The sequence below is a fragment of the Hydra viridissima genome, unplaced genomic scaffold (assembly GCF_058129835.1).
Source record: "Hydra viridissima isolate aposymbiotic clone 2 unplaced genomic scaffold, HvirCarnegie_v1 scaffold_21, whole genome shotgun sequence".
NCBI lineage: Eukaryota > Metazoa > Cnidaria > Hydrozoa > Anthoathecata > Hydridae > Hydra > Hydra viridissima.
The window spans coordinates 21982-35133 of NW_028324320.1; the positions used below are offsets into that span (position 1 = coordinate 21982).

At 39.8% G+C, this 13152-nt stretch overlaps 10 non-coding genes across 10 annotated transcripts; 5 read left to right on the forward strand and 5 right to left on the reverse strand.

The window, feature by feature from the left end:
* The first annotated feature begins 291 nt into the window (after positions 1-291).
* On the forward strand, positions 292-410 carry LOC149876359 (5S ribosomal RNA). The gene has a single exon (XR_016448777.1). It is a non-coding gene; the product is annotated as a 5S ribosomal RNA (ribosomal RNA).
* Positions 411-1143: 733 nt separating this feature from the next.
* Positions 1144-1315, reverse strand: LOC149876360 (U1 spliceosomal RNA). The gene has a single exon (XR_016448756.1). It is a non-coding gene; the product is annotated as a U1 spliceosomal RNA (small nuclear RNA).
* Positions 1316-3046: 1731 nt separating this feature from the next.
* Positions 3047-3165, forward strand: LOC149876361 (5S ribosomal RNA). Its single transcript, XR_016448778.1, has one exon. It is a non-coding gene; the product is annotated as a 5S ribosomal RNA (ribosomal RNA).
* Positions 3166-3900: 735 nt separating this feature from the next.
* Positions 3901-4072, reverse strand: LOC149876362 (U1 spliceosomal RNA). The gene has a single exon (XR_016448757.1). It is a non-coding gene; the product is annotated as a U1 spliceosomal RNA (small nuclear RNA).
* Positions 4073-5805: 1733 nt separating this feature from the next.
* LOC149876363 (5S ribosomal RNA) lies at positions 5806-5924 on the forward strand. The gene has a single exon (XR_016448779.1). It is a non-coding gene; the product is annotated as a 5S ribosomal RNA (ribosomal RNA).
* Positions 5925-6657: 733 nt separating this feature from the next.
* On the reverse strand, positions 6658-6829 carry LOC149876364 (U1 spliceosomal RNA). The gene has a single exon (XR_016448758.1). It is a non-coding gene; the product is annotated as a U1 spliceosomal RNA (small nuclear RNA).
* Positions 6830-8563: 1734 nt separating this feature from the next.
* LOC149876365 (5S ribosomal RNA) lies at positions 8564-8682 on the forward strand. The gene has a single exon (XR_016448780.1). It is a non-coding gene; the product is annotated as a 5S ribosomal RNA (ribosomal RNA).
* Positions 8683-9415: 733 nt separating this feature from the next.
* On the reverse strand, positions 9416-9587 carry LOC149876366 (U1 spliceosomal RNA). The gene has a single exon (XR_016448759.1). It is a non-coding gene; the product is annotated as a U1 spliceosomal RNA (small nuclear RNA).
* Positions 9588-11317: 1730 nt separating this feature from the next.
* LOC149876367 (5S ribosomal RNA) lies at positions 11318-11436 on the forward strand. The gene has a single exon (XR_016448781.1). It is a non-coding gene; the product is annotated as a 5S ribosomal RNA (ribosomal RNA).
* A 733-nt stretch (positions 11437-12169) lies between these two features.
* On the reverse strand, positions 12170-12341 carry LOC149876368 (U1 spliceosomal RNA). The gene has a single exon (XR_016448760.1). It is a non-coding gene; the product is annotated as a U1 spliceosomal RNA (small nuclear RNA).
* Between the last annotated feature and the right edge of the window lie 811 nt (positions 12342-13152).

Sequence of the window (13152 nt, forward strand, 5' to 3'; positions counted from 1 at the left end):
TTTTCCCAAACACCTGTATGCATTTGAATGTAACAAAGTCATATAAGTAATGAAAAGCGTTTACATTCAGCTTCCAATTGTTTTAGCGTAGTTTTCCTCTTGATCTAGGTGTTTAGAAATGTGTTCCGTTCCACAACGACGGTCCCTGGTGCACAGGCTCACAAGGTGTATTTCTGTCTCCTCCAAATATAATCCTGCAAAAATGTATTTGTTTACTGTAATATTTTATCAATTAAAATTCCATGATGAGGCGTTTACAGTATAAAGTCGTTAATGGGTGACAACCTCTTCGCCTACGACCATACCACGGTGAACACACCCGTTCTCGTCCGATCACGGAAGTTAAGCACCGTCGGGCCAGGGTAGTACTTGGATGGGTGACCGCCTGGGAACTCCTGGTGCCGTAGGCTTTTGTTTTGCCCTAGCCAAAACAAAATAATAGCTTGAAGTGCGTGTGTGAGTGTGTGCCTTTTATTTCTGCAAATCCGTGTTTGAGACTATTGCTATTGGGTAAAAACGAACACGCATGCTAGTTGACCAACATTTTAAGTTCAATGTTTTGGGGTTGCTAAGGTGCTTCCCAAAAAAGAACAAACGTTAGGGTTGGGTCCACAAGGAAGCCAAAACAAGATAGTACTACACTAGTAGACAGCATAAAGACATACCTCTCCAATGAAGTGCATGCACATTCAAAGCAAATCAGAAGTTCCGAAGAAAAAGTGTAAAGCAAAACCATTCTCGGCAGCCATTGTTATTGAACATAAACTTTAACCTAAGGGAGAATAAAGTAAGAGAATTTGGTAAAAATGCGTCATAGGTCACGTGGATGTACCAAATTCCTCACTTTTGCGCGGATCCAGCGTAACATGAATAGAAAGTGTGCACGCACGTGACCTTATTGGCACCCATCCATTGGTATTCTATAAACACAAAGGAAACTTAATCTCCGTAAGAAGTTAGCTCCATAATGCTCTTGTAATGTAACACTTAACGGAGAAAGAAAATTGGCAAAAGTTGCAGAAGCCGGAACTGGGCAGCAGCACCTGCAGTTAAAAAAAGAAAAAAGGGAGCGCTCATTGCGTCTAATTTAGGAGCCTAATGTTTAGGCTCGAGAAGCGATGCTTTTGATTGCATCGTAAGAGAAAGGGGCGAGCGCCAACGCAGGCCCCCACAGCCAGAAAGTGTACGGTCGAGTTACCGACGTTAGCGGTAATCGCAGTCAACCCAGAGTCAGCCCAGGCGAAGTGCAATGCAAAAGCCTCACCCTGGAAGAAGCCCCATGTTGATCAGGTTTGCTTCACCGTCAGGTAAGTATGCTTTTTCCCGCTATCTAACGTTTTCTCACTGTAAGTAAGTACGAGTTGGTCGATTCGCTGATCTCGTGCTCGTGCATAAACGGTTGATGCGTCCGAAGACGATGTTTCGCTTTTGTACATTTGTGGTTGCCCTTCCCGAAGCCCGAAACTAACGAAATTCGACAGTTAAAGAGTTGACATGTACCTTAATACACAGTACTTAGTAGAAGTGTGTGTTTTTTCCGTGCCTATCGAGGCGCTGAGAAAGGTCGAGCTTTAGTAAATATTCAAATGCTTGTGGCGAGTGGTTTGTCCCCATGCCTTTTTGTTGCCGTACAATTGAAAAATCAGTCAGCTGGGCTCTTCAATTACTGGCCTTCAATTAATCAGTCAGCTGGGCTTCAATTACTTGCTAAACTAAGGTATTGTCAGTATTGCAGTTGGACAGTACATTTTGTCTCAAATTTTCACTGTTCAACTCAATTACTTATTCATTCCTATTTGTTTTCGTATTCCAACATGAATTCGTTTAACCGACCGGTAAAAATGACATGCACTTTCTACTTCCCTTTCTTTCGTTTTGTTGGTCCCTGAAATCTGCTCTTAAAAGTTGTTTCTTTTTTGAAATCTGCTCTTCAAAGTTGTTCTTTAAAACTGCTTTTGGCAAATCTCCTTTTGAAAGTTCTGCTTGTGTTCGTCACGCTTTGCTAAATTGTTAAAAAGAATCAATGAGTTCGTCGTTACCTTTGTTTTCTGTTAACCCATGCCCATGCTTCGACGTAAAAACGTTGGTAAAAGTCATTAACTAAACTTGGCTTCTTTTCCTTTTCCTCGAATGGATCTAACCGTCAAAATTGAGTAACATCTGCAGACAATTTAATGTTCTTCTTAATGACCCTAAGTTTGTCTCTTAAACGCTAGTTATCTCATCAATGCTCCTTACTTTACAAAAGCAACTTTAAAGTTGACGCGAAAAGACTCGATTTATGAACTCAGCCATCATCAGCAGCAGGTAAATGTAGTACTTTAGATTAAAAGCACTTTTTCCTACGTAAGAAGTTACGTGCTGTTACTAGTCTTTTAACAAGCGTACCCGAGGGACTCAAAAAAGGTGAAATTGAATTTTTGCATCTTGACGTATAGTATATCTAAAGATTGACATAAGCAACTCTAACCTATACTAAAAGCGAGCTCTTTCTTTTTCTTCTAGTTTAGAACTTTTTTTTTTTACAAAATAAACTCCATGAAATAAACTAATCGATGGCTGCACCAAGAATAAAACAGGAGTTTGTCTTCTCACCGAGCTCCATTTTAAAAAATGTAAGAGTATATAGTAAAAAATGACAAAGTTAACACAGTTGTGAAATGAAAAAAAAAAAAAAAAAAAAAAAAAAAAAAAAAAAAAATTTTAGAAAAAAAAACGTTTAAAAGTTAAACCTTAAAGTGGAGTTTCATGAGTATTTTCCCAAACACCTGTATGCATTTGAATGTAACAAAGTCATATAAGTAATGAAAAGCGTTTACATTCAGCTTCCAATTGTTTTAGCGTAGTTTTCCTCTTGATCTAGGTGTTTAGAAATGTGTTCCGTTCCACAACGACGGTCCCTGGTGCACAGGCTCACAAGGTGTATTTCTGTCTCCTCCAAATATAATCCTGCAAAAATGTATTTGTTTACTGTAATATTTTATCAATTAAAATTCCATGATGAGGCGTTTACAGTATAAAGTCGTTAATGGGTGACAACCTCTTCGCCTACGACCATACCACGGTGAACACACCCGTTCTCGTCCGATCACGGAAGTTAAGCACCGTCGGGCCAGGGTAGTACTTGGATGGGTGACCGCCTGGGAACTCCTGGTGCCGTAGGCTTTTGTTTTGCCCTAGCCAAAACAAAATAATAGCTTGAAGTGCGTGTGTGAGTGTGTGCCTTTTATTTCTGCAAATCCGTGTTTGAGACTATTGCTATTGGGTAAAAACGAACACGCATGCTAGTTGACCAACATTTTAAGTTCAATGTTTTGGGGTTGCTAAGGTGCTTCCCAAAAAAGAACAAACGTTAGGGTTGGGTCCACAAGGAAGCCAAAACAAGATAGTACTACACTAGTAGACAGCATAAAGACATACCTCTCCAATGAAGTGCATGCACATTCAAAGCAAATCAGAAGTTCCGAAGAAAAAGTGTAAAGCAAAACCATTCTCGGCAGCCATTGTTATTGAACATAAACTTTAACCTAAGGGAGAATAAAGTAAGAGAATTTGGTAAAAATGCGTCATAGGTCACGTGGATGTACCAAATTCCTCACTTTTTGCGCGGATCCAGCGTAACATGAATAGAAAGTGTGCACGCACGTGACCTTATTGGCACCCATCCATTGGTATTCTATAAACACAAAGGAAACTTAATCTCCGTAAGAAGTTAGCTCCATAATGCTCTTGTAATGTAACACTTAACGGAGAAAGAAAATTGGCAAAAGTTGCAGAAGCCGGAACTGGGCAGCAGCACCTGCAGTTAAAAAAAAGAAAAAAGGGAGCGCTCATTGCGTCTAATTTAGGAGCCTAATGTTTAGGCTCGAGAAGCGATGCTTTTGATTGCATCGTAAGAGAAAGGGGCGAGCGCCAACGCAGGCCCCCACAGCCAGAAAGTGTACGGTCGAGTTACCGACGTTAGCGGTAATCGCAGTCAACCCAGAGTCAGCCCAGGCGAAGTGCAATGCAAAAGCCTCACCCTGGAAGAAGCCCCATGTTGATCAGGTTTGCTTCACCGTCAGGTAAGTATGCTTTTTCCCGCTATCTAACGTTTTCTCACTGTAAGTAAGTACGAGTTGGTCGATTCGCTGATCTCGTGCTCGTGCATAAACGGTTGATGCGTCCGAAGACGATGTTTCGCTTTTGTACATTTGTGGTTGCCCTTCCCGAAGCCCCGAAACTAACGAAATTCGACAGTTAAAGAGTTGACATGTACCTTAATACACAGTGACTTAGTAGAAGTGTGTGTTTTTTCCGTGCCTATCGAGGCGCTGAGAAAGGTCGAGCTTTAGTAAATATTCAAATGCTTGTGGCGAGTGGTTTGTCCCCATGCCTTTTTGTTGCCGTACAATTGAAAAATCAGTCAGCTGGGCTCTTCAATTACTGGCCTTCAATTAATCAGTCAGCTGGGCTTCAATTACTTGCTAAACTAAGGTATTGTCAGTATTGCAGTTGGACAGTACATTTTGTCTCAAATTTTCACTGTTCAACTCAATTACTTATTCATTCCTATTTGTTTTCGTATTCCAACATGAATTCGTTTAACCGACCGGTAAAAATGACATGCACTTTCTACTTCCCTTTCTTTCGTTTTGTTGGTCCCTGAAATCTGCTCTTAAAAGTTGTTTCTTTTTTGAAATCTGCTCTTCAAAGTTGTTCTTTAAAACTGCTTTTGGCAAATCTCCTTTTGAAAGTTCTGCTTGTGTTCGTCACGCTTTGCTAAATTGTTAAAAAGAATCAATGAGTTCGTCGTTACCTTTGTTTTCTGTTAACCCATGCCCATGCTTCGACGTAAAAACGTTGGTAAAAGTCATTAACTAAACTTGGCTTCTTTTCCTTTTCCTCGAATGGATCTAACCGTCAAAATTGAGTAACATCTGCAGACAATTTAATGTTCTTCTTAATGACCCTAAGTTTGTCTCTTAAACGCTAGTTATCTCATCAATGCTCCTTACTTTACAAAAGCAACTTTAAAGTTGACGCGAAAAGACTCGATTTATGAACTCAGCCATCATCAGCAGCAGGTAAATGTAGTACTTTAGATTAAAAGCACTTTTTCCTACGTAAGAAGTTACGTGCTGTTACTAGTCTTTTAACAAGCGTACCCGAGGGACTCAAAAAAGGTGAAATTGAATTTTTGCATCTTGACGTATAGTATATCTAAAGATTGACATAAGCAACTCTAACCTATACTAAAAGCGAGCTCTTTCTTTTTCTTCTAGTTTAGAACTTTTTTTTTTTACAAAATAAACTCCATGAAATAAACTAATCGATGGCTGCACCAAGAATAAAACAGGAGTTTGTCTTCTCACCGAGCTCCATTTTAAAAAATGTAAGAGTATATAGTAAAAAATGACAAAGTTAACACAGTTGTGAAATGAAAAAAAAAAAAAAAAAAAAAAAAAAAAAAAAAAAAAAATTTTAGAAAAAAAACGTTTAAAAGTTAAACCTTAAAGTGGAGTTTCATGAGTATTTTCCCAAACACCTGTATGCATTTGAATGTAACAAAGTCATATAAGTAATGAAAAGCGTTTACATTCAGCTTCCAATTGTTTTAGCGTAGTTTTCCTCTTGATCTAGGTGTTTAGAAATGTGTTCCGTTCCACAACGACGGTCCCTGGTGCACAGGCTCACAAGGTGTATTTCTGTCTCCTCCAAATATAATCCTGCAAAAATGTATTTGTTTACTGTAATATTTTATCAATTAAAATTCCATGATGAGGCGTTTACAGTATAAAGTCGTTAATGGGTGACAACCTCTTCGCCTACGACCATACCACGGTGAACACACCCGTTCTCGTCCGATCACGGAAGTTAAGCACCGTCGGGCCAGGGTAGTACTTGGATGGGTGACCGCCTGGGAACTCCTGGTGCCGTAGGCTTTTGTTTTGCCCTAGCCAAAACAAAATAATAGCTTGAAGTGCGTGTGTGAGTGTGTGCCTTTTATTTCTGCAAATCCGTGTTTGAGACTATTGCTATTGGGTAAAAACGAACACGCATGCTAGTTGACCAACATTTTAAGTTCAATGTTTTGGGGTTGCTAAGGTGCTTCCCAAAAAAGAACAAACGTTAGGGTTGGGTCCACAAGGAAGCCAAAACAAGATAGTACTACACTAGTAGACAGCATAAAGACATACCTCTCCAATGAAGTGCATGCACATTCAAAGCAAATCAGAAGTTCCGAAGAAAAAGTGTAAAGCAAAACCATTCTCGGCAGCCATTGTTATTGAACATAAACTTTAACCTAAGGGAGAATAAAGTAAGAGAATTTGGTAAAAATGCGTCATAGGTCACGTGGATGTACCAAATTCCTCACTTTTGCGCGGATCCAGCGTAACATGAATAGAAAGTGTGCACGCACGTGACCTTATTGGCACCCATCCATTGGTATTCTATAAACACAAAGGAAACTTAATCTCCGTAAGAAGTTAGCTCCATAATGCTCTTGTAATGTAACACTTAACGGAGAAAGAAAATTGGCAAAAGTTGCAGAAGCCGGAACTGGGCAGCAGCACCTGCAGTTAAAAAAAGAAAAAAGGGAGCGCTCATTGCGTCTAATTTAGGAGCCTAATGTTTAGGCTCGAGAAGCGATGCTTTTGATTGCATCGTAAGAGAAAGGGGCGAGCGCCAACGCAGGCCCCCACAGCCAGAAAGTGTACGGTCGAGTTACCGACGTTAGCGGTAATCGCAGTCAACCCAGAGTCAGCCCAGGCGAAGTGCAATGCAAAAGCCTCACCCTGGAAGAAGCCCCATGTTGATCAGGTTTGCTTCACCGTCAGGTAAGTATGCTTTTTCCCGCTATCTAACGTTTTCTCACTGTAAGTAAGTACGAGTTGGTCGATTCGCTGATCTCGTGCTCGTGCATAAACGGTTGATGCGTCCGAAGACGATGTTTCGCTTTTGTACATTTGTGGTTGCCCTTCCCGAAGCCCCGAAACTAACGAAATTCGACAGTTAAAGAGTTGACATGTACCTTAATACACAGTGACTTAGTAGAAGTGTGTGTTTTTTCCGTGCCTATCGAGGCGCTGAGAAAGGTCGAGCTTTAGTAAATATTCAAATGCTTGTGGCGAGTGGTTTGTCCCCATGCCTTTTTGTTGCCGTACAATTGAAAAATCAGTCAGCTGGGCTCTTCAATTACTGGCCTTCAATTAATCAGTCAGCTGGGCTTCAATTACTTGCTAAACTAAGGTATTGTCAGTATTGCAGTTGGACAGTACATTTTGTCTCAAATTTTCACTGTTCAACTCAATTACTTATTCATTCCTATTTGTTTTCGTATTCCAACATGAATTCGTTTAACCGACCGGTAAAAATGACATGCACTTTCTACTTCCCTTTCTTTCGTTTTGTTGGTCCCTGAAATCTGCTCTTAAAAGTTGTTTCTTTTTTGAAATCTGCTCTTCAAAGTTGTTCTTTAAAACTGCTTTTGGCAAATCTCCTTTTGAAAGTTCTGCTTGTGTTCGTCACGCTTTGCTAAATTGTTAAAAAGAATCAATGAGTTCGTCGTTACCTTTGTTTTCTGTTAACCCATGCCCATGCTTCGACGTAAAAACGTTGGTAAAAGTCATTAACTAAACTTGGCTTCTTTTCCTTTTCCTCGAATGGATCTAACCGTCAAAATTGAGTAACATCTGCAGACAATTTAATGTTCTTCTTAATGACCCTAAGTTTGTCTCTTAAACGCTAGTTATCTCATCAATGCTCCTTACTTTACAAAAGCAACTTTAAAGTTGACGCGAAAAGACTCGATTTATGAACTCAGCCATCATCAGCAGCAGGTAAATGTAGTACTTTAGATTAAAAGCACTTTTTCCTACGTAAGAAGTTACGTGCTGTTACTAGTCTTTTAACAAGCGTACCCGAGGGACTCAAAAAAGGTGAAATTGAATTTTTGCATCTTGACGTATAGTATATCTAAAGATTGACATAAGCAACTCTAACCTATACTAAAAGCGAGCTCTTTCTTTTTCTTCTAGTTTAGAACTTTTTTTTTTTACAAAATAAACTCCATGAAATAAACTAATCGATGGCTGCACCAAGAATAAAACAGGAGTTTGTCTTCTCACCGAGCTCCATTTTAAAAAATGTAAGAGTATATAGTAAAAAATGACAAAGTTAACACAGTTGTGAAATGAAAAAAAAAAAAAAAAAAAAAAAAAAAAAAAAAAAAAAAATTTTAGAAAAAAAACGTTTAAAAGTTAAACCTTAAAGTGGAGTTTCATGAGTATTTTCCCAAACACCTGTATGCATTTGAATGTAACAAAGTCATATAAGTAATGAAAAGCGTTTACATTCAGCTTCCAATTGTTTTAGCGTAGTTTTCCTCTTGATCTAGGTGTTTAGAAATGTGTTCCGTTCCACAACGACGGTCCCTGGTGCACAGGCTCACAAGGTGTATTTCTGTCTCCTCCAAATATAATCCTGCAAAAATGTATTTGTTTACTGTAATATTTTATCAATTAAAATTCCATGATGAGGCGTTTACAGTATAAAGTCGTTAATGGGTGACAACCTCTTCGCCTACGACCATACCACGGTGAACACACCCGTTCTCGTCCGATCACGGAAGTTAAGCACCGTCGGGCCAGGGTAGTACTTGGATGGGTGACCGCCTGGGAACTCCTGGTGCCGTAGGCTTTTGTTTTGCCCTAGCCAAAACAAAATAATAGCTTGAAGTGCGTGTGTGAGTGTGTGCCTTTTATTTCTGCAAATCCGTGTTTGAGACTATTGCTATTGGGTAAAAACGAACACGCATGCTAGTTGACCAACATTTTAAGTTCAATGTTTTGGGGTTGCTAAGGTGCTTCCCAAAAAAGAACAAACGTTAGGGTTGGGTCCACAAGGAAGCCAAAACAAGATAGTACTACACTAGTAGACAGCATAAAGACATACCTCTCCAATGAAGTGCATGCACATTCAAAGCAAATCAGAAGTTCCGAAGAAAAAGTGTAAAGCAAAACCATTCTCGGCAGCCATTGTTATTGAACATAAACTTTAACCTAAGGGAGAATAAAGTAAGAGAATTTGGTAAAAATGCGTCATAGGTCACGTGGATGTACCAAATTCCTCACTTTTGCGCGGATCCAGCGTAACATGAATAGAAAGTGTGCACGCACGTGACCTTATTGGCACCCATCCATTGGTATTCTATAAACACAAAGGAAACTTAATCTCCGTAAGAAGTTAGCTCCATAATGCTCTTGTAATGTAACACTTAACGGAGAAAGAAAATTGGCAAAAGTTGCAGAAGCCGGAACTGGGCAGCAGCACCTGCAGTTAAAAAAAGAAAAAAGGGAGCGCTCATTGCGTCTAATTTAGGAGCCTAATGTTTAGGCTCGAGAAGCGATGCTTTTGATTGCATCGTAAGAGAAAGGGGCGAGCGCCAACGCAGGCCCCCACAGCCAGAAAGTGTACGGTCGAGTTACCGACGTTAGCGGTAATCGCAGTCAACCCAGAGTCAGCCCAGGCGAAGTGCAATGCAAAAGCCTCACCCTGGAAGAAGCCCCATGTTGATCAGGTTTGCTTCACCGTCAGGTAAGTATGCTTTTTCCCGCTATCTAACGTTTTCTCACTGTAAGTAAGTACGAGTTGGTCGATTCGCTGATCTCGTGCTCGTGCATAAACGGTTGATGCGTCCGAAGACGATGTTTCGCTTTTGTACATTTGTGGTTGCCCTTCCCGAAGCCCCGAAACTAACGAAATTCGACAGTTAAAGAGTTGACATGTACCTTAATACACAGTGACTTAGTAGAAGTGTGTGTTTTTTCCGTGCCTATCGAGGCGCTGAGAAAGGTCGAGCTTTAGTAAATATTCAAATGCTTGTGGCGAGTGGTTTGTCCCCATGCCTTTTTGTTGCCGTACAATTGAAAAATCAGTCAGCTGGGCTCTTCAATTACTGGCCTTCAATTAATCAGTCAGCTGGGCTTCAATTACTTGCTAAACTAAGGTATTGTCAGTATTGCAGTTGGACAGTACATTTTGTCTCAAATTTTCACTGTTCAACTCAATTACTTATTCATTCCTATTTGTTTTCGTATTCCAACATGAATTCGTTTAACCGACCGGTAAAAATGACATGCACTTTCTACTTCCCTTTCTTTCGTTTTGTTGGTCCCTGAAATCTGCTCTTAAAAGTTGTTTCTTTTTTGAAATCTGCTCTTCAAAGTTGTTCTTTAAAACTGCTTTTGGCAAATCTCCTTTTGAAAGTTCTGCTTGTGTTCGTCACGCTTTGCTAAATTGTTAAAAAGAATCAATGAGTTCGTCGTTACCTTTGTTTTCTGTTAACCCATGCCCATGCTTCGACGTAAAAACGTTGGTAAAAGTCATTAACTAAACTTGGCTTCTTTTCCTTTTCCTCGAATGGATCTAACCGTCAAAATTGAGTAACATCTGCAGACAATTTAATGTTCTTCTTAATGACCCTAAGTTTGTCTCTTAAACGCTAGTTATCTCATCAATGCTCCTTACTTTACAAAAGCAACTTTAAAGTTGACGCGAAAAGACTCGATTTATGAACTCAGCCATCATCAGCAGCAGGTAAATGTAGTACTTTAGATTAAAAGCACTTTTTCCTACGTAAGAAGTTACGTGCTGTTACTAGTCTTTTAACAAGCGTACCCGAGGGACTCAAAAAAGGTGAAATTGAATTTTTGCATCTTGACGTATAGTATATCTAAAGATTGACATAAGCAACTCTAACCTATACTAAAAGCGAGCTCTTTCTTTTTCTTCTAGTTTAGAACTTTTTTTTTTTACAAAATAAACTCCATGAAATAAACTAATCGATGGCTGCACCAAGAATAAAACAGGAGTTTGTCTTCTCACCGAGCTCCATTTTAAAAAATGTAAGAGTATATAGTAAAAAATGACAAAGTTAACACAGTTGTGAAATGAAAAAAAAAAAAAAAAAAAAAAAAAAAAAAAAAAAATTTTAGAAAAAAAACGTTTAAAAGTTAAACCTTAAAGTGGAGTTTCATGAGTATTTTCCCAAACACCTGTATGCATTTGAATGTAACAAAGTCATATAAGTAATGAAAAGCGTTTACATTCAGCTTCCAATTGTTTTAGCGTAGTTTTCCTCTTGATCTAGGTGTTTAGAAATGTGTTCCGTTCCACAACGACGGTCCCTGGTGCACAGGCTCACAAGGTGTATTTCTGTCTCCTCCAAATATAATCCTGCAAAAATGTATTTGTTTACTGTAATATTTTATCAATTAAAATTCCATGATGAGGCGTTTACAGTATAAAGTCGTTAATGGGTGACAACCTCTTCGCCTACGACCATACCACGGTGAACACACCCGTTCTCGTCCGATCACGGAAGTTAAGCACCGTCGGGCCAGGGTAGTACTTGGATGGGTGACCGCCTGGGAACTCCTGGTGCCGTAGGCTTTTGTTTTGCCCTAGCCAAAACAAAATAATAGCTTGAAGTGCGTGTGTGAGTGTGTGCCTTTTATTTCTGCAAATCCGTGTTTGAGACTATTGCTATTGGGTAAAAACGAACACGCATGCTAGTTGACCAACATTTTAAGTTCAATGTTTTGGGGTTGCTAAGGTGCTTCCCAAAAAAGAACAAACGTTAGGGTTGGGTCCACAAGGAAGCCAAAACAAGATAGTACTACACTAGTAGACAGCATAAAGACATACCTCTCCAATGAAGTGCATGCACATTCAAAGCAAATCAGAAGTTCCGAAGAAAAAGTGTAAAGCAAAACCATTCTCGGCAGCCATTGTTATTGAACATAAACTTTAACCTAAGGGAGAATAAAGTAAGAGAATTTGGTAAAAATGCGTCATAGGTCACGTGGATGTACCAAATTCCTCACTTTTGCGCGGATCCAGCGTAACATGAATAGAAAGTGTGCACGCACGTGACCTTATTGGCACCCATCCATTGGTATTCTATAAACACAAAGGAAACTTAATCTCCGTAAGAAGTTAGCTCCATAATGCTCTTGTAATGTAACACTTAACGGAGAAAGAAAATTGGCAAAAGTTGCAGAAGCCGGAACTGGGCAGCAGCACCTGCAGTTAAAAAAAGAAAAAAGGGAGCGCTCATTGCGTCTAATTTAGGAGCCTAATGTTTAGGCTCGAGAAGCGATGCTTTTGATTGCATCGTAAGAGAAAGGGGCGAGCGCCAACGCAGGCCCCCACAGCCAGAAAGTGTACGGTCGAGTTACCGACGTTAGCGGTAATCGCAGTCAACCCAGAGTCAGCCCAGGCGAAGTGCAATGCAAAAGCCTCACCCTGGAAGAAGCCCCATGTTGATCAGGTTTGCTTCACCGTCAGGTAAGTATGCTTTTTCCCGCTATCTAACGTTTTCTCACTGTAAGTAAGTACGAGTTGGTCGATTCGCTGATCTCGTGCTCGTGCATAAACGGTTGATGCGTCCGAAGACGATGTTTCGCTTTTGTACATTTGTGGTTGCCCTTCCCGAAGCCCCGAAACTAACGAAATTCGACAGTTAAAGAGTTGACATGTACCTTAATACACAGTGACTTAGTAGAAGTGTGTGTTTTTTCCGTGCCTATCGAGGCGCTGAGAAAGGTCGAGCTTTAGTAAATATTCAAATGCTTGTGGCGAGTGGTTTGTCCCCATGCCTTTTTGTTGCCGTACAATTGAAAAATCAGTCAGCTGGGCTCTTCAATTACTGGCCTTCAATTAATCAGTCAGCTGGGCTTCAATTACTTGCTAAACTAAGGTATTGTCAGTATTGCAGTTGGACAGTACATTTTGTCTCAAATTTTCACTGTTCAACTCAATTACTTATTCATTCCTATTTGTTTTCGTATTCCAACATGAATTCGTTTAACCGACCGGTAAAAATGACATGCACTTTCTACTTCCCTTTCTTTCGTTTTGTTGGTCCCTGAAATCTGCTCTTAAAAGTTGTTTCTTTTTTGAAATCTGCTCTTCAAAGTTGTTCTTTAAAACTGCTTTTGGCAAATCTCCTTTTGAAAGTTCTGCTTGTGTTCGTCACGCTTTGCTAAATTGTTAAAAAGAATCAATGAGTTCGTCGTTACCTTTGTTTTCTGTTAACCCATGCCCATGCTTCGACGTAAAAACGTTGGTAAAAGTCATTAACTAAACTTGGCTTCTTTTCCTTTT